The sequence below is a fragment of the Phascolarctos cinereus genome, unplaced genomic scaffold (assembly GCF_003287225.1).
Source record: "Phascolarctos cinereus isolate Bilbo 61053 unplaced genomic scaffold, phaCin_HiC Scaffold_3;HRSCAF=262, whole genome shotgun sequence".
Lineage (NCBI taxonomy): Eukaryota > Metazoa > Chordata > Mammalia > Diprotodontia > Phascolarctidae > Phascolarctos > Phascolarctos cinereus.
In genome coordinates this window covers 156,023,539-156,044,324 of record NW_027555736.1, presented here as the reverse complement: position 1 = coordinate 156,044,324, position 20,786 = coordinate 156,023,539, and the positions used below count along the sequence as shown (strand labels likewise).

General features: G+C 39.0%; 1 protein-coding gene across 1 annotated transcript in view; it reads left to right on the top strand.

The window, feature by feature from the left end:
* CGNL1 (cingulin like 1) overlaps positions 1–20,786 on the top strand; it is a 197,589-nt gene that overhangs the window by 40,519 nt on the left and 136,284 nt on the right.

The following is a 20,786-nucleotide window of genomic DNA, read 5'->3' as shown; positions in this document are numbered from 1 at the left end:
TCACACAGCTAGTAAGTATCTGAGGCCAGATTTGGACTCAGGAAGATGAGACTTCCTGACTCCACTCTCAGAACTCTATCCACTGTACCACCTGGCTGCTCCCCAGCTGTACATGGATACAACAAAGTAAATGGGAAAAAAATAACAAAAATCAAAATTAGATTTCACTGCAAATTCTGTGCAAAAATTCGCTGCAAATGCTGTGAAATTATAATTACCAAGTGTGGTTCAAAAGAAGAGAAAAGTATGAAACTGCACTTCTCTCCCTCTGAAGAAGTAAGGGACAAGAGGCACTGAATACTGCGTATAATGGTGGACTTGGCTGATGTACCAGTTGGTTTTGCTGAACTTGTTCCTTACACTTTGCCTCCGCTCTCTTGCATTTTGGAATCCTAGTTATAAAGGATGGCTCTCTAGGATGTGGGGAAAAATATACTGGGAGATGAGATGATTCCAAACTTCACAGTTGTTGCTGCTGTAAGGATAGGTATCAGGGAACAAGGGAATTATACCTTTTAAGATTTGTTTTTGCGAATTGCCTACTATGGTAACACAGGCGCATCCTGGGTTTGCTCAGTGGGTATAATTTTGATTCTTTTTTTGATCATTTTCCATATTGACCTTTGGAGCCACCTTTAAAAAAAATCTATACCATCCCTCTTTGTGCGTTTCCTAGAGCATTTACCACAGTTTGCCTTGTATTAGAGATACTTGCTATTCTCTCTCTTCTTTGCAGTACTCCCAGTGAGCACCTCCTCAAGGATACAGTTCCTTTATCTTTCAATTTCCTGTATATAGCAGACAACCAATACAGATGTGCTGAATGAAGCAGTATGGTGTAAATGAAATTGTGACTTTGGCCTGGCCTCAGTTTCCTCCTATATAAAATATGGTGGTTGGACTAGATGATCTCTAGGCTGTAAGACAGGCTTTAAAACTGATTGCGAATGAAAGAATCCCTGGCAACCTTACATACATACAGTTTCTTCTTGGTTGAATATGTAATGACCATCAATATTTTCCCTTACACCAAATTAAATTAAATTCATGTTACTTCTCCTTGCCTTCAGCTCTATTCCTGATTCCATCTTTCCTCTCATTTTTCAATGCTTCCCTTCTTGCCCTCAGTTTCCTTCAGTGAAAACTTGTCTTTCTTTGCTTCTGTTGCTTTAATCTCACACATATGCTGCCCTATGCCCAGAACAGCCTTCCATTTCACATCTGAAAAAAAGAGTTGCTTCTAGAGGTGTTATTTGTGGATTCTTAGGCTGATCAATTTGTGAGGTAGTGAATACAGGGTTAGATGAGCATTTCTGATCTATTCTTTATTCTTCCAGGGACCAGGGGAATAGGATGTTTGCAACATCAGTGCTTTTCCCCCCTCCAGGTGTCACTTTGTATACTTTAAATGCCATGTATCAGTATTGAGTCATTGATGATATTGCTATTATCAGTGTTATTTTGTTTTGGCTTGGTAGTATGTAATAAACTTTAGGTTAGGTATCAAAGTTAAAGAATAATGTTTCAACATTCCATTAACACAACAAAGTGAAAAAGTCTGATTTTTTATTTCTGGAATGTGTAATCAGAGTGTTAGGGCTAGAACAGACCTTCTTGATCATCTATATCAGGGGTTTTTAAACTTTTTCCACTCATGACCCCTTCAGTGCTTCTTAAACTGTGGGTCTGAGACCCCATATCAACTTCGTTTGTTTGATTGATGGGGACTTGAGATCCAGAGAGATTTGATTGATAGGGACTTGAGATCCAGAGAGATTAAGCGGCTTGCTAAAAGTCACAGAGACAGGTTCCTGACTTGAACCTAGACTTCAAGTCTGGTTCTTTTTCCATTACACCAGCTGCCTCTCTATCCATATTCCCTTATGATTCTTTAGTTCTCTTTTCCCTTCCCCCATCCTCACCCAAATCACACACCTTTTTCAATTTTCAAGCATGTTTCTACTCTTTTTCTTATGGGGGAAGTTATCTGCAGGTCATAAATTATCACCCCTTAGATCACACTGACACCCCCCTCTATTTGTACTGCTTGCTGAGCAGGGGTCACGTAGCTGTGAGGTTAAGCTAGTCATGCATGGGGCCCTGAAAGATATTTTCACTTTGCTTTTGGTGAGAGGCTTTCCCCCCCTCCTTCTGGGATTGGACAAGGGAGATGCATCAAGTGAAGGAAATCAGCATTTCTATCTAGTTTGTCTGCCCCAATACACTAGAGATGGAACATTACTGGTAGCCTAGCTGTGGTCTGCTTAGGCTATACCTATCATCTGTATGGCTGCTTGGGTGGTTTTTATAAGGAGGCTGAAAATTGGGAAATGACATTACTCTTCCTTTTGCTCTTCAGCCATGATCAGGAATTTTACACAGTATGAGCCAAATTAGAAAAAACTCATGGTGGAGCATAGTAATGAGAGACAGCATGGCCTAGTGAATGGAGAGCCTGCCCCCAAAGAGTCAGGAAGACCTGGGTTGCTGACCCCTCTCTGACTAGGGACCAGTTACTTAATTTCTCCATGTCCCATGGCTACTGTGTAAGACTAGGAGGTACTGGAGATTAGTTGATCTGCATCAGGGGAGGGAGTTTACTCACCTGGGAATTCTCCATGCTGATAAAATCACAGGTCAGGATTAAAAAAAAATGGTTAACTTTCTGTGGCTTTAGTGTAGCCTTTGTCACTGTTGATGACCTCCTTGCTAATCTCTTCTCTCCAGGTTTTCATGACAGGGACACTCCTGATTCTCTTCCTGCTTATCTGACCACTCTTTCTATTTCTCCTTGGTTGGATCTTCATTATCAATCTTGTAGTTAACAATGGGGGTTCTCTTTGGTTCTGTCCGCTCTCTATACTACTTTACTTGGTGATCTCATCAGCTCCTATAGTTTCAATTCTCCTCTCAATGCAGATGATTCTACTTGTCCAGCCCTGACCTCTCTCTTGACTTCCAGTCTTGCATCTCCACCTGCTTTTTAGACATTGAACTGGATGTTCTGTCAACAACTTAAACCTCAATATGCCCAAAACTGAACTCTTTATCTTTCCCTTCAAATGTTCCCTCCTCTTCCCTGTGAGTGAAGAAGGTACCAACTTTCTGTCTTAGTCTCCCAGGATAAAATCAAGGTGTCATCCTCAACTCTTCACTCGCCCTTCATTTACAATCTCTGGTTAAATTCTGTTGTTTCCAACTTTGTAATATCTCTTTTATATGATCTTCTCTCCTCTGACACTTCTACCACTCTGGTACTAGCTGTCATTACATCACACCTTGACTATTGTCAGTAGTCTGCTGCTTCTTGTCCCTGCCTCAAGTCTCTTCCCACTCTACTCCATCCTTCACTGGGCTATTAAACTGATCTTCCTAAAATGAGGTCTGACTGTGTGTCACTTCTCCCCACCCCCATTCAGTAAACTCCAGTGGTTCCCTATCTTCTCCGGGGAGCAGATATAAAATTCTCTGGCATTCAGGGCTTTCATAACCTTTCCCCTTTCTACCTTTCCAATCTTTTTGGACTTTGTTCCCCTCCATATACTCTTTGATCCAATGACTCTGGCCTCCTTGCTGTTCCTTGTATAACATCCCCACTCCAAACATTTTCATTGTCTGTCCCTATGTCCCTCCTCACGCCTATGTCCTAGCCTCCCTGGCTTCCTTCAAATCTCACCTACCTTCTGCAAAATGTTGTTCTCTATCCTTAATTTTAGTGACTTCCCTCTAAGAGTGTGCTCAGTTTATCTTGTCTGTATCTCATTTTATGTATTTGTTTGCATATTGTCTCCCATATAAGACTGTGAACCCCATTGAGAGCAGGGACTGGTGGTTGGATTTTCTTGTTTTTTTGCCTTTCTTTGTATTCTCAGCCATTAGCACAGTGCCTGATACATAGTAGGTGCTTAATAAACACTGGTTGATTGACCATCTCATTTTAATCCTCACAATAACCTTGGTTGGTAGGTATTATTAGTACCATTTAATAGAAGAAAGAAACTGGGGTTTGGAGAGGATTAGTGACTCATCCAAAGACACACAGCTAGCATGTGGTAGAGTCAGGATTTGAACCCAGTTCTCTCCTGACTTCAAGGCCAGCGCTCTATCCCTGTTGCTGGCTAATGCTTGGTTGATTTGGGCTGTAAGATAGCACAGTTCTTTTCTTTGAACTGTCATTTCACTTCTCAGCTGAAGTGATATCCTTGGGGTTATTGTATACACAAAGGAAAGCAAGATGAAACATTTGGGGTGGGGAGTAGGATGTCTTCTTATACTAATTCCCAAGATTTTAGTTTCCCCTGCTTATATGCAGTGGTTTTATTCTAGCCACAGTTTGCGGTGGGAAGCAGCAGCTCCTGATAGCTTGCTTGTTGTGGGGCTTTCAGATCTGTGAGACATGACCTTTTGCCTGGACTTGTCCATAACATGCCTCATTAGAACACATTGGGCCAAAACAGCTTTGATGGAAAACAGGAATGACTTAGAATTTGAATCCTAACTTCACAGACTATTAGAGTTGGAAGGAACTTTAGAGATTTTTTCTTTTTTTTTTTAAGTTGGAATCTCCTGATTTAAAGCAAACATGACCTTTTTTCTTTTCCCCTCGACACCCTCCTCCCCACCTCTCCCTACCCGTGCCCCAGATTAAACGTTCTTGGAAGGGGGGGTGGTGGGAAGGTTTTTAAGTTTCTCATTTTGCTGTTCCCTGGGCTGTTTTTTCCACCCCCTCCAGGTGCCAAGATAAGTGCTTTTAGATTCTCTAAGCAGTTTATCACATATTACTCTCCTTGCTATGCATATATGCTCACATAATACATGGAAGTCTGTTGTTAGTGCTGTGGATAAAGAAACCTGGGACTGTAAGGAAAGTCTATGGAACCTAATCCTATAGAAGACTTTGGTTTTATTTTCTTTTAACCAGTTAACTATTAGGAAAGGATTTCCTTTCATTGTCCTTCTGTGATTTCTTCCTTTTCCTCTTTTCAGTTTGTTTTTTTTTTTTTTGGCCTTGCCTACTGTTTGAGGATTTTTTATGATCACGTTTTGGCACCTGACCTGATAGGAATGACCTTTTCCTGCTTTCTTACCCTCACTTAAATAGAGTAAGGAAATTGAATTTAATCAAACACTTACTTGATTAGGAGGAAGGAGTATATGCATTTCAGGATTGGCACTGACCAACTCAATTCAATCCAGCGAACACGTTAAATGTGTACTACTTGCAAGGAATGGGGTTAGATGTTAGGAATTGATGAACTGAAAAAAAAATCAAAATGTCCCCTTCCCTCAAAGTGTTTATATTTTTTAGGGGGAAGTGTTTTAAAACACTTACACACATATAAATATAAGGTAATTTGTTAAAGAAGAGTGAGGACTGCTAACAGAAAGAAGGGGATGGGTATGTGGAAGAAGGCACTGCCTGAGCTGCTATTTGAGGCAGGGTAAGGATTCTGTGAGGTTGGGGGAAGGAGGGCCTTTGAGGAATGCAAGGAATGACTTGTCCTGTGAATGGACCCTAGGGACATTTATTTGTCTCTCTAAACACAGGGGAACTGGTGTGTTCATCCAATCTATAACTTGTGTTACATAGTTGTTTTCGTATTGCTTACCCTTTTAGACTGTTAGCTCCTTGAGGACTGTCTTTTACCTCTTTTTGTATCCCCAGCACTTAGCTTAGTGCCTTACACATAGTAGGAGCATAATAAATATTGATTGATTGTTGGAGAGTTCTCTTAGGGTCTCTGTACTCACTGAGGACCAGCCTCATCCTTAGACAGGAGGTGGGATGAGGAACATACAGAAAGTTCCCCCATTCACTCAGTTTCAGATATCTGGGGAACTCTCTAGTTCCTCTGGATCTCTGAAGAAGGTGATTTTGCTCCAGTGTAGGCATAAAACACTAAGGACTCTTACTGGGTGGGAAGAGTACAGGAAATGAATGAATGCAAAAGTATTTAAGTTCTCCTAAGTGTCAGATGTTATGGCAAGTGCTGGAGCTTCAAATACAAAAAGTAAGACAGTCTCTGTTCTTGGGATCTTATGTTCTAATAAGGAGAGACAATATATCAGGGACTGGTAACAATAGAAAGGAATTTTAGTCTGAGGAGTCACGAGAAAGGTGAGTCACTTGACAAGCTTTTTCCAGGGAGCTGGTAGTGCTGACTTAATTTCTGTGCCTAGAGCAAAAGATGGAATTGGGGTGGAGGTTATGGGACAAATAAGATGCCACTGCGGATGGCTGGATGGGGGCAGGTGAAGCACAGTCTAGGATGGAGGTCGGTAAATTTCTGCTTTACTCAGTCCCCAAGCAAGATGGTTGAGCTCTAAGATGTGAGTTTAACTTCCCTGGGGACTAGTGGCATGGATTCAAGAGCTCTGGTACTGAGGATAATAGTTCAGGTAAGGAGAAGCAGGGCAGCTGTGGCAGGGCAGATGGCAAGCTGGAAAATCACATTACCTTTTATAAGGTATACCCTATAAGAGCACCCAGAAATAGTCCTGTTTCAATAGTTTCCCCTCTGTTTGCCATTCTTTTAACTTGTGATCTGTTAGCTGTTGAGCTGCATGGAAGTCCCCATGTGTTTAGATTCAACACAGGATCAATGTTGGGAGGTTAATAGTTTATGTGGCAGGAAGTGAGGGTAGATTCAGGGTTCAGTATCAATGGAAAGCAAGTAGAGAACAGCTACAGTGTTGAAGTGGACAACTACAATACGAAGAGGGATGGGGAGTAAGGACTCAACTTCAATAGTTGGTTTAGGTGAATAAAAACAAATTGGAAATGCTATAGTGTTACATCTTCCTGTGCTTAGACCACATGAAATGATTGTGTCAGTAGAACAGGAGAAGAAGTGATTGTGGAGCGGGAAAAAGTGGAACCACTCTCAGATGTTTCAGTAGCACTGTTAGAAACCAAGGAGCTGTGATCTAGGTAGTGAGTGTGAAGAGGTAGATGACCATCAGCTTCCTCATCTGGGCTGAAGGGAGTGTGGTAAGGTACAAAAGAGGAGGATGTGAGGCTTGCTACCTGTGTGACCCTGGGCAAATTACTTAACCTTCGTGGGTCTCAGTTTCCTTATTTGTAAACTGAGTAGATTGGTCCTTGGGGCAGCTAGGTGGAACAGTGGATAGAGTAGTGGGCCTGGAGTCAGGAAGACCCATGTTCCAGAGTTCAAATCCAGCCTCAGGTATTTACTAGCCATGTGACCCTGGGCAAGTCACTTAACCCTGTTTGCCTCAGTTTCCTTATCTGAAAAATAAGCTGCAGAAGGAAATGGCAAACCACTCCGGTATCTTTGGTAAGATCCCAAGTAGACTCACTAAGAGTTGGACAGGACTGAAACAACTGAACAACAATGACAGATTGGTCCTTAATGGATCTTAGCAGGCCTGTTAGTTTGAATCACTCACATACACACACACACACACACACACACACACACACACACACACACACACATGTGATTAAACTCCCAGACAGCCTTCTCAGAGCCCAATCTAGGGGGAAGAGGGAACAACATCACAGATTGGGGCAATAGAAATCAAGGGATTGTGATAAGGAAGGGGAGAAGAGCACCCATTTCCTGTGCTTTTCATTACATATTTTTACTTATTTTTTAAAAAAAGTTCTTATTAAAAAAAAAGGGGGACTTTTATATCATTTGAGCCAAAGCTGGTGTTTTGATGAAATTCAGTTCGTGTCTCTTCAGCTGTTCTTATCAAGCTTTTAGAAGTTCAGGATAGCTGCTGTTGAAAATATAGACAGAAGGAAAACGTTGTGGAGATTAATGTGTGTGTGTGTGTGTGAGTGTGCGCGCGCACGCACACGTGAGCTCACATGTGCCTCCAAAGGCTTTAGTGCTGTTTTAAGCCATTAAAGCTTATCTGTCTACTATCTATTATCTCTCTATCCATCCCTCCATCCTTCTTTCAATCTATCTAATCCAGGGGTGGGGAACCTGCAGCCTCGAGGCCACCTGTGGCCCTCTAAGTCCTCAAGTGTGGCTCTTTGACTGAATCCAAACTTCACAGAACAAATCCCCTTAATAAAAGGATTTGTTCTATAATACTTGGCTCAGTCAAAAGGCCACATGTGGCCTGAAGGCTGCAGATTCCCCACCCCTGATCTAATGCACAGTGGAGTGAAGGAATAGCTGGCTATCAGTATAGGCCACTTTGCTAAATGCATGCATAGGTACTTGTAGACTTCAATGATAAATGTGAGGTGGTCAGCTCAATTTTGAATCAAATGATCTGGGGCTCAGCAGCTTAATAGTTGTGACTGTGTGACAAGTCACTTTACCTTTCTGAGTCCCAATTTCCTCATTTGTAAAATGGGACTGGTGATAATTTAATTAACTTCCCCACAGTGAGGTAGGCACTTCTGAGTTGTTACTGTTACTCCCATTGATTGTCAATCTCTCAGAGGCAGAGACTAGATAGACAATTTTTTACCTTTGTCTTTGTCTTCCCTTTGTCTTTTCTAGCACATTGTCTGTCTGCTTGCCATATATTTTGGTACCTTGCCCACAGAAAGATGCCTTGCCACATAGGAGTCAGTTAATGTTGATTTGGATTGAACTGAAAGGAACGACATAAAACTGAACTAAGATTTTTTTGGAACACACTATATAATTCAGACATTATTTAAGGATTAAACTAGGAATATGCATTTATGTATTGGAAAAGTAGACTAGGTTTAAAGGTTTCAAACCTACAGAAAGCCAACAAAAGGGCATGAAATGGCTCTTATTTGTGCATAGAAAATGCTTCTTAAATAAAACACTAATAGGAACTAACTAGAACAATGCAGTGAGGAGATATTCTACTTGGCATGAGAGTGGATTTAGAATGGCCCTTAGTAAAAACAATATTTTATTCTTTATCACACTCAATTCCCAGTTTTCTTTCTAGTGAACTTTCAGTAAAGTAGGGATGTACATACATACATACATACATGCGTACCTATATACATATATACATACATACATACATATATATATTTTTTTGGGGGGGGCCTAGGCAACGGGGTTAAGTGACTTGCCCAGGGTCACACAACTAGCAAGTGTTATGTGTCTGAGGCCGGATTTGAACTCAGGTCCTCCTGAATCCAGGGCCCATGCTCTATCCACTGTACCACCTAGCTGTTCCATGTAGGGATATATTTTGAAGAATATCTTGTTACTTGAAATTATACAAATAGAAACTTTCAGTCTATGAGTAATTTATAAACTGTGACTATTACCTTATTTCAAAGACTAATTAAATATAAAATAAAATAATTAATAGCCTTATTAATTTTTTATTCAGAAATAAGAGACACAATTAGAAGATAGAGGAGAACATGTATTAGGCTATGGGTGCTACCTATTTTTTCCTCAAGAAATAGTTGAACAAATTCTGGTACATGAATGTAATGAAATGTTATTGTGCCATAAGAAATGATGAAAGGGATGATTTCAGAAAATCCAACGAGTACTTCTGTGTACTGTGAAAACCCAAAGAGTGAAATGAGTAGAACCAGGAGAACAATTTCAATGCATTAATCATCCATGACTCCAGAGGACTAGTGATGAAGAATGCTGTCTACTTCCTGAGAGAGAGGTGATGGTTTAAATATGCAGAATGAAATATGTTTTTGGACATGGCCAATATGGGAGTTTTATTTTGCTTGTCTACTTGTTACAAGGTTCTCTGTCCCCTCCCAGTTGGGGAGGTAGAGATGGGAGAGAAAAATGATTGATAATTGAAAAAAGTTTTAAGAAAAAGAGTTCTACTTCCATTTTGTAATGTGTAATATCTTTCTTTTTTCTGTTGTTCACCTCCTGGGGTTTTATGCCCAGTACTGAGACTGCTAAGTCAAAAGGGATGAACAGTTTAGTACCTCACAATTCACTACCCGTTCTGTATTAATATAGAAGTCATAGCCTTACATTTTAATGTGTACCCTAACTATTTCCAAGACTCCATTAGTTGTACAAAAGTCTTTGTACATAGCTCTGGAAGGAAAACCTTAAGTTATAAAATTAGAGACAGTGAAGTATCATTGTCATCAACTGCCAAGGCCCTTGAAAGTATTACCTTTCTAAATCTGCTTGAAATCTTCATTTCCTTATTGTGCTCTAATTAAATCTGTTTTTCTTTTAATATGAATATTCAAGATAAATTAAAAATTTCTCACCTAGTTTTCTTATTATTCAGTTTTGTTTCATAACTAGAATTATAACATGTTGAGAAATGTATATATTTTGGAAGTATTTTTTATATTCTAATAATAATTATATGCAGCAGTGTGGAATAGTGGGTAGAGAGGGCTGACTGGGAATTCAGGAAGTTCTGGGTTCAAGTCTTGGCTCCAATATATTGACAGGGTGACCCAGATCGGGTAAATGACTCACAGTGTTCTATGCACCTCTTGAATTACTCTGTGTGAGAGTTGCCAGTCATTGCCATTGGAGGAAAGCGTTCAACACTAGGAATTCTACAAGCAGATGAACTTTTTAAAAATTCAATTCAACAAGTATTTATGAAACATCTTGGTGCCCACCAGCACTAAATATGTTGATGGGGATATACAGAAATGAAAAATATTCTTCTTCGCTCTCAAGAAGCTTATAGTCCACAAGCTTCTGTATATGGGACAGTATATACACAGATAAGTAAATACAAAGTCATTTTTTTTTTGAGAGGAAGAGGAGCAATAACAGCTGGGGGGGATCTGGAAACATTTAGATGAACCAAAAGGCAGAGTTGAGGAAAGAATATTGCGGGCATGGGAACTGGAGACAGCATGCCTTGTACTGTCTGAAGTGTAAGAGTATGTGAATGTAATCACGCCTGGAAAGATAGGCTGGAGCCAGGTTGTATAGGACTTTAAATACCAGAGGAGTTTATATTTTACCCTGAAGACAATAAAGGGCTACTGAAACTTTTGAAGTAGGGGAGTGACACCATCAGAAGTGTAGGAGGTGATGAGGGTCTGAATTAGTGTGATTTTTCCATGGAGAGAATTCCTTGGGTTGGGAGAGATATTTTGGAGGTGGAATAGATAAAATTGGCCTACTGATTGTTTAATGGGGGAGGGGAATGTATGAGAAGGGAGAAGAGCTATGGATGATTCCTAGCTTTCCCTCTTTGACAGGAAGAAGGGAAGTGTCCTCAAAATTAGGAGTTTCTTGGATAATAATGAAGTCACAGATCCAGACCCTCTAATGATGCTAATAACTAACATTTATATAATGTTGTAGGGTGGGTAGTGTTAATACTATCTTCAATTTAGAAGTGAGTAAACTTAGGACCAGAGAAGTTGCAACTTGTCACATAGCTAGCATCAAAATTAGGATTTGAACCCAGATCTCCTTAAAGCTGAGTCCAGGACTCTGTCCATTATTATACTTAGTCTTCATTCTTTTTTGTTTGTTTGTTTGTTTTTTTGGCTAGGCAGTGGGGTTAAGTGACTTGCCCAGGGTCACACAGCTAGTAAGTGTTATGTGTCTGAGGCCGAATTTGAACTCAGGTCTTTCTGAATTTAGGGCTGGTGCTCTATCCACTGCCACACTTAGCTGCCCCTTAGTCTTCATTCTTTTAACAGGTATCTGTTGAATGCCTGATACATATGAATAATTAAGTCTGAAGTACATTTTATGTTACTTAAAAGAAAACTGTGATTCCTTGTTCTCTACTTTGAAAAAAAGTTGCAAAAACACAATGTTTCAATAAACTTCTTTGTAGGTTTGCCCTAGGGAATCCCCTTCACTAATTATACCTAATCACCAAATCCTAATAATTGGCTTATATGTGAGTCTGACCTTGAATTTTTATAATTTCCCCTTTTGTGAGTTGGGGATCATCAGTACTGAGGGGGTCTTTGGGTGATTGGACTTTTTCCCTTCTTGTCTTCTGCTTTGAAGTTCTTTGAGTTGGTTCTGTATGATGCTAGTTCCAAGGAAGCTAGGTGGTATACTGGATAGAGCATTGGGTCTGGAGTCAGGAAGACCTTGAGTTCAAATCTAGCCTTAGATACTTAGTAGCTGTGCGTGACCTGGGCAAGTTACTTATCCTCTATCTGCCTCAGTTTCCTTGATTGTAAAATGGGGATTATAAGAGCAACCACCTTACAGAGTTGTGAGAATCAAATGAAATGATATTTGTAAAGCTGCTTGGCACATAGTAGGCATTGTAAATATACTTAATCCCTTCCCTATCTCTAAAAAGTCTAGAGATTTTTTTGTTTAGGCTTCTGGTTCATTTCAATTTTTACTAAGCAAATTAAAATGAGATACAATGTATGCCTCCAAAAGGCTCACTATTTATGAGGAGAAGATAAACACCTATAATATGTCACAATAGCATTGTATGGAGTAGGGGACAATGGAAGCAGAATGAGTGATTTAAGGAGAGACATTTATAGCTTGGGGTCATTAGGGAAGGCCTTTGCTGAAAGAGACAGTTAAAGAAGGCAAGAGAAAGACATTTTCCAAAATGAAAGGTTTGACTTTGAAATCGTGCTTTTGCAAAAAAATCTCTCCCCTTTTATTTATTTATTTTTAGTGTGATCTAGGGAATGAGAGCCTGGACATTACTGAAATTCCAAGTTAGGGTGTGTCAAAAGTCAAAGATTCATTTCTATTCCCTTTCAGAAAGTCTTTCTTCCTCCTGGCCTCATTTTATCATTTTAGCCAGAGTCAGGCCACACAGATGGGAAATGTAGACATGATATTTTTTACTTTCTGGATTCAAAATATGGCCCAGAGACAGATCTTTTTTTCTGCAGAACATGGCGTAGTTACAAGGCAGAAATAGTAATAGATTTCTATTAGTAAAAGTGTTTGTTGAGGGCCTGTTATGTGATCTGCAATGTGCTAGGCACCCTTTGGGATACAAAATTTCTAGGCTTATTCCCCTTCTAACTGGATAGAGAGAATTGCCCAAAACTTAGCACTAAGGGGCTAAGCTAGGGGGAGCTAGGTGACACTGTGGATTGAGTGTTGGACTTGGAGTCCAGAAGACCCAAATTTAAATCCTGTCTCATCTACACAGTTGTGTGACTCCTGGGCTGTCAGCCCCAAATTCTCATCTCTAACATGGTCTGAGTAACAGCACCTACATCCTAGAGTTTTGTGATGATTACATGAGATAAACGCTGTAAAGCACTTTGCAGACCTTAAAGACCTTTAGTGCTAGCTGTATTGCTAAAGAACAATTAAGCAGTAACTTTGTGTGGTACTGATTGGGAGCGCGGCAAAGATTCCTACGTAGGGAGGAGAGAGCAGTGTGGACTGGCAGAACTGGGGAGGGCTTCTTGGAAGAGAGGGTGAGATATGAGTTGGGCCTTGAGTGAAAAGGTAGGACTTAGTTCTGTGGAGGGGTAGGAGAAGAAGTATTCCACTGTGAAAACAAAGGCTGAAGATAAAGCAAGGCTGGGAGCAGTGACAGGATATCTGAGCTTCTCCTGTGGTTTAGGGGCCAACAAAAGCACCTTGCAAGTTTCCTCCCTTGAGGCTGCCTTGTATGGTAATGCTGATGCCAGATATGCCTTATAATGTGATCAAGTGAAAGTGTGTGTGCCTCTGTCTTCTAGTTCTATCCTTATATACCTCTTTCAGCCTTGAAGGTGATCGAAAATCTGAGAATGGGGCACTGATTTTGAAAGGCAGTACTCAGAATTGATTGCAGTATGTCATCGGGGCCGATTTAGAGAAATTAAAGCGTTTGGGAGTCCATTGTTATCTTGTACAGATTACTGTTCTCTTTTATTTATTGATATTTTTTTTATTGGTGAGGCAATTGGGGTTACATGACTTGTCCAGAGTCACAGCTAGTGAGTGTTATGTGTCTGAGGCTGAATTTGAACTGAGGTCCTCCTGACTCCAGGGCTGGTGCTCTGTCCATTGTACTACCTACCTGCCCCACTGTTCTTTTTTAAATTGATCATTCCTTTCTTGGGCATTATTGCCCTGGAGGAGGGCCGTATTAGGTGATCAGATGAGATGATATATGGTAAGTACAAACTTTAAAGAACTATATAAATGTTAGCTATCATTATTGTTATTATTATGCAAATTTGCTTTCTACTGGATTGTAAACATTTCCTCACTCATGCCTGTTTAAATACTTACTGAGTTCCTCCTCTCTATAAGTCACTGTATTAGGCAGCATTTGGATTCTTAGAGAGCTCTCAGGGTTGACTAGATTAATGAGTTATGTTGGAGTGCATTGGTGGTTAATGCTGTTTTAATTAAATACTTTGTTTTTATTCCCTGCCTCATAAATATTTCAGTCAAATTTTATCACCTACGTTGGTTTTTTTCTGACCACAAATGTACCTATAAAAATTTCTGTCCTTTGTCCTTGCCACAGAGATCCAGACTCTTAGACTCCCTATCACCCTTTATTTTTCCCTTTCCTATCTTGACATAACTGTAGATACATTGACTCCTAGGCATACATTTTTCTCACACTCTCTGACACACATCCTTCACTATCACTTAACTTTATACACTCAAGTACACTAATAAAAGGTCTCACAGTCACAATAGTTTTCCTGCCACCCTTTTCTTTTCTCCCAAAATATACTCTAATTTTGAATCCTCAGTCTAGGTCTCAAATATGGTCAAGGCCAGGTGTTCAGAATCAGCGTGGACTCTAGGCAAAGCTTTGAAGATAATCTGTTACAAATGAACTCTGTGACTTTTGGCACTTTAACCTATTTCATTTACCATTTTCTCATCTGTAAAATAAAAAGGTTGGATCAGATCACTTCTCTAGCTCTAAACCAGTGCTTGCGCATAGTCACTTAATAAATGTTTGAATGCTAGCAGAGCATAAACTCTAGCTGTTTCTATGATCTCCTAGCTTCCTAGAATTGGTCACTAGTACCAACTATTACCATTACCTTTTAAAATTTCTTACTAGGCTTCTTATTATAGCCTTCCTTAGACCTTCATCTCTACAAGAGTATCCTATTGTCCATTTACCTTCCATTACCCATCAACTCTGAGAGTCTTTTTTTGTATTAAGGTGTGAGTGACTACTAGCTTAAAAGTGTTATGCCTCTCAGGATTATTTGCATTTTAATCTAGATTAAAGCTTTAAGAAAAAGTGATGGGAGTGCTAATGTGGCATGTATACATTCAGAAACCAACTAATGGCTGGAAGAGGATTTTGATGTAACTTAGAGGAAGTCAGATCTTTAGGTGCTTCCTGCCACTTCTAATGGGGCAGAGCAGGGATATAGTAAAGGCAAAGTAGGCTCTCTTAGGACTTAGAAGGGGATACTAAACACTTAATTGTGTCTGTGGTCACAGAGGAGTCTTCCACAGGAGAGGGGAATATGGGATATAACAGAAATCTAAAGTCTTTGTTAATTATAAGAAAATAAATGAACTAAATATAATTTGTTTGGCTCATTTAAAAGTTTTCATCATGGATATTAACATTTTAAAGCATGTTTTATTTAGATAATGAGAGAGTGGATGCAGAATTGCTTTGAACCAGGAAGATTTCAGTTTAGGCCCCAACCCTGAGACATACTATGTGATGCTAGGCTAGTCACTTAAATTCTCAGTGCCAGAGGCAGACTTGCTAAGACTATAGTAAGTTGCAGAGGAGGCACCACTCTGCATTGGTAGAAGGGAGACTTCTTACTCGGGAGTTCCTTATACTAACTAAATCACAGGTCTTGGTCCTATCCTTTATTCATCTGACAGATATATTCAAGGAATTGACTTTTTAAGTGTTTTTAATTTTGTGAGGAAACAAACTGCTGAACTTTTAAGGAATAAAGCAATACTTGTTTATGCCAAACATTTTGCTTATGAAAAACAGACAAACTCTTGCATGGAAGAAGCTAGTGATAGCATTGTAAAACAAACAAAGTTCTTGTGCTTTCTGGATTTCTTGTTCTCTACAATGTCGTCCAGATATTCTTTCAAGTTTGGAGGACAGGAACATATGTACTGTCCTCTCTGGGGGAAAATGGAGGGAAAAGTCCATAAGCAAGGAAGGCATTCAATCCTTCTCCTGTGATAATCCATTTGAGAGGCTCGAAATGTGTTCTGTTCTTACATGTAAGGGCCAGTACTGGACTGCTTTTAGACTTTTGCACAGAGGAATTACTGTGATTTGTTAGTGTAGTGATCTGATAGTTTTCCACCTGCTGTATAGATTTTAGAAATTATTTTGGAATCTAGGAACAATATAGGAGCATCTTATTTTTAAACATTTTCCAACTAAATCTGATTATTTCCTTTTTAGAGAAACATAAGAAATATCCAATTTATCATCTTTAAAAATTTAGGTCAGACAATTTAAAACTAAATTTGGTAAGTAGTGGTACAAGTAATGTTTCATATTATGGTTCTTTGAGGACTTTAGAGAAACAAGGAGAGTGAAACAGAGCATGGGAGAGGCACATATGAATGGGAGATGGGTGCATTTGTGAGTTTCTGAATTGAGTATATTTGTTGGAGGAAAATGTCTCTTGTCCTGATCAACAACTCTATTTTAAATTTCTGATTGGGCTTCTATGACCCCCACCTCTATTACATTGTAGACTAGAGTTTTCTACTTTTATTTTCAAACTTCAAAATTTAGCTTTGCTAATAGTTTACTTTGTGTAATTCTGAAGTCATTGCTATACTTAAAGGAATAAGAGATTCTAGAAATTTCCTAGAAAACTTTGGTGCTTTCGTTACTTCAGTTGGCTTTGCCTGTCAGTTCCTTGAGTATTCAAAAGCTGGCTATTGCTTAATTTAGCCTAATTTGGTGGTGCAGAATACTGGACCAGAGAGTCAGAAGACTTGGGTTCAAATCTTGGCTTTGACATTTATTTTATTTTTGAAATTACCTTCCCTTTAGTTGATCTTTTAAAGAATTTATTATTTATTTATTTCTAACAGCTTTGACATTTATTGCTATTGTGATGTTTGGCAAGTGGATTAAACTTTATGAACTTTAGTTTGCTCATCTGTAATAGGCAATTGGATGAAATCAGGAGTTCTTATCCTTTTTGTTTGTCATGTATCTACTCAGAATAATATTTTAAAATGCATAGAATATATAGCATTACCAAGGAAGAAAATTATGTTGAAATACATATATCAAAATATTTTTAAAAAATTCATGGGTGCTAGGTTAAGAACCGCTGGATGAGATACTCTCTAACGTCCCTTCTAATTCTAAATCCTATTTTTAATGGCATTTTCCAGTGCTATTGCATTCCGGTGTAGCAAGACTCATCATTTATTTAACTTTTTTTTTTTTTGGTCTTTCAGGAAAAAATAAACAACTTTCCAAATGAAATTCAGGTTGTGTGTGTGTGTGTGTGTGTGTGTGTGTGTGTGTGTATGTGTGTGTGTGTAGTTATGTCCTGATAGAGACTCTTTATAGGTATCTTGATAATAATGTAACAATCCAGCACCCTCCCCCCCAAAAAAAAAATAAAACACAAGAAAAGAAAGAATCTCTTTAGGTTTAATCAGGTTTCACTTGCCTTATCAAGTCTCTAGCTCTGAAACGGATTGCCACAGTATCCAACCTGGGGGAGAAATTATTTTCTGTTTTGCAGCTCATTTTTTCTTACTTGCTGCCAGGCTTAGTTGAAATTGAACCGAGGCCTAGATCTGGCTAGGTCTGGAGATCCCTGCTTGTGAGCGTGTCTGTATATCTTTAGTGAATCAAGTTTGGGGGTTGGAGTGAGGTAAGTGACCTGGGTTACAGTCCTCCCTTATGTACTTATGTATTATGTATGTAATTGTATGATCATTGACAAAAATGTCATGTAATCTAGTTTCCCATCTGTAAAATGGGTTTAATAATACTTTGTACTACCAACTTCACAAGTTGGGTGTCAGGGAAATGCTTATGTAAACCTTGAAAGTTCTATGTCAATATGACTTGTTATTGCTATTGTTTTAAAATAGTTTTTTTTTTTATGAAATCATTGGTTAGGCAGGGAGCCTGCCTTATTACCTTAATTCACTTTGGTCTTGTGCCTGTTGCTATAGCATTTTGTTTTCTTAAAGGGCTTAAATCAGTATGGTTGTTTTAAATCTACACGATGCTTCTTGGTCTTTGGGATGGTTGATGAATATCCTTATAATTTTTCAAAATGCTCTTCAGGAATTAGACTAGTTTAGAAATGAAGAGGGAGCCAGAAAAATGTGAATAATCTGTTTACTCAGTTGTTAGTATGTAACACCCTCCAGAAAGGGTATGTTTCTGTCTGGCGCATGTTAACGGTTCCTCCAACAGAGTTGTTTTTGTCCGCATTCATTAGCACATTTGCTGATCTCGCTAAGTAAAGCAATTACTGTATTTTAACCATCTTTTCCAATAGGAAACACAGTGTTTATTGGCCAGATGTCGATGTGACACCCTGGCAAATTATCAGCTTTTACCTCATAATTATGTAAGGCACCAGTTGGGCGCCATCTCTGAGTGAAGGTGTAGACATGGAGCGTGATGTGTTAGGATTTTAACTTGGGTTACTCTCTGAAATTAGAGAATAGCTTTCAGCAGATTTTATTAATGAATGTGCTGTTTATAGTCCTATCATAAAGGATAGTCTAAATTTGAGTTAAGTAAGACTCAGTAAAAACCCTACTTTCCTTGGGGCTGCACATTAACATGGAGGAATTTAGCTCTTCCTAAGGAACAGGTAGGATTATACCATTCCCTTTCTCAAGAACCTTTAGTGACTCACTGCTGTTAACTCTGTGGTAAAGTGCAAAAAAAATCCCTCTCACGTGGGCTCCAACTTGTCTTTCTAGACTAATTTAACATTATTCCCCACAACAACTTTTATATTCCAGCTAACATAGTTGTTCCCCAAGGTGGGTATTCAGTCTCCCCCTTGTGTGTATTTGCATAGGTTATCCTTCATTCCTGGAATGCAAGGCTTGTTCATGGCAGCCTCTTAGGAGCCTTAGCTTTCTTCAAGGCCCGGTTTGGGCATCCTTCTTATGCCAATGTGTTCCTGCCTTCCTATGCCTCACTCCACCCCACCCTCCTGAACCCTCTCATTGTTAGTGCTTTCTCCTTCCTTAGATTGCCTTGTACTTGCTTTTTTGAGCATATCACATCTTTCTGGAGAATGTGAGCTCCTTAAAGGCACAACTATTTCATTTTTGTCTTTATACCCCCAACACCCAGCTCAGTTCCTTGTATACAGTAGTCCCTTACTATTTGTTGAGTGCAGCAGTATCAGATCGTACCATCAAGTTTGGTCTTGGTAATAGGCTATATTTTTGTTTCTTGAGACCCACCTAAATAATATGAGATGTCTTTTTGATCACATGTGCTCCTGAAGTCAGGCTAGTCTATATCAGTGGTACTAGTTTTCTCATGAAAGAAATCATGAATCTTTTGAAGTATTGAAGATGATTTTGCTACCTTGTTAAGAACTATGACTGTGGGAAAACAATGACTAGAGTTGGTCTTTCATTCAAAGTATTGGGCAGTTAATGAAATCCAAGACTAAAATTTCTTACATGCTTGCTATGACTGTAATAAATATAAGCATACAAATAACTACTATCACAGTAGTAATATGATAATTACATGGAGGGTCCAATTGAATTATGTGAGAAATTAGAGAATAGACAGATAATTGTCCATTAACTGGGCGATCAGGAAAGATTTATTGGAAAAGGTAGCAGCTGAGCTGAGCTGTGGAAGGGAAGGTCTTCAAAAGCCAGAAAGGCAGCCCCAGGTTTCTCCTTTGTAAAATGAGGACAATAGCAATACCAGCTTGACCTGTTAACAGGGTTATTGTGAGGATCAAATGAGATATAACACAGTTATCCCTTGTACATTTTAGATGTTAGAGGTGAAGTGCCCCCATGATCTGGAAAAATCCATGTAAAGTCTTTTTGTCTTCCCTTCATACCAGAGAAGAAGTCTGAATTACTGTGGTATTGAAAGAGAAAATATATTGATATTATATAACACTATGCATATATCTTATGCATTCCTGAGTTTCTGACCTTTTTCTGTGTCATCTTCTGGCCTTCACATGTCATCTCTGGCTTCCACAAAACTCCACCAAAATTTCTTATGCCTGCCTGCAATATATTGAAACCCCAACGGGGAAGCTTGTGATGTGGAAGGGATAACAGCATATGTAAAACACTTTGCAAACAAACTTTTAAACTTTACATAAATGTTATCTATAGAAGTGTAGGGGACATTACTTGAGGATTATGCATTTTTTGCATATATCTCTCTTTTAGCTCCCTGTATACTGAGAGCAAATTTAAGAAAAAAATATTCCTTAAAAAAAATTGAGAAAAAAAATGACATTAGTGAAGGTCAGAATTATGTACAAAGTCATAGAGGTGGGAAAGTTTAACACTAGGTCAGGAAATAAGTAGTTCACTTTGGTACATGAACTTTGTGAAAGGTTGTATGATATAATGATTAGAAGTTTGAACCAAGTTGTTGAGGGGCCTGATTTCTGGGCTAAGTAAGTAGTTTGTTTTTTATTTAGAATCAATAGGGAACCACTGAAAGGTTTTAACAGACCTCTATGATGTAGTGTTTACCCTGGCAGTGATCTGAAGGATACAGTGGAAAGAGGATGAGATTAGAGACAGGAAGATAGGGTAGCAGGCTATTATAATAGTCTAGGAGAAGAGTATTGATGGCCTGAACCAGGGTGTCAGCAGGAAGTAACGAGGAGAGAGTAGATGATGGTGTTTGATAACCCTTAGATGGAATCAAATTGATAGGTAAGATGTGTCAGCTGATTGGATGATAAGAGTGAAGACTTAAAAATAATTGAATTA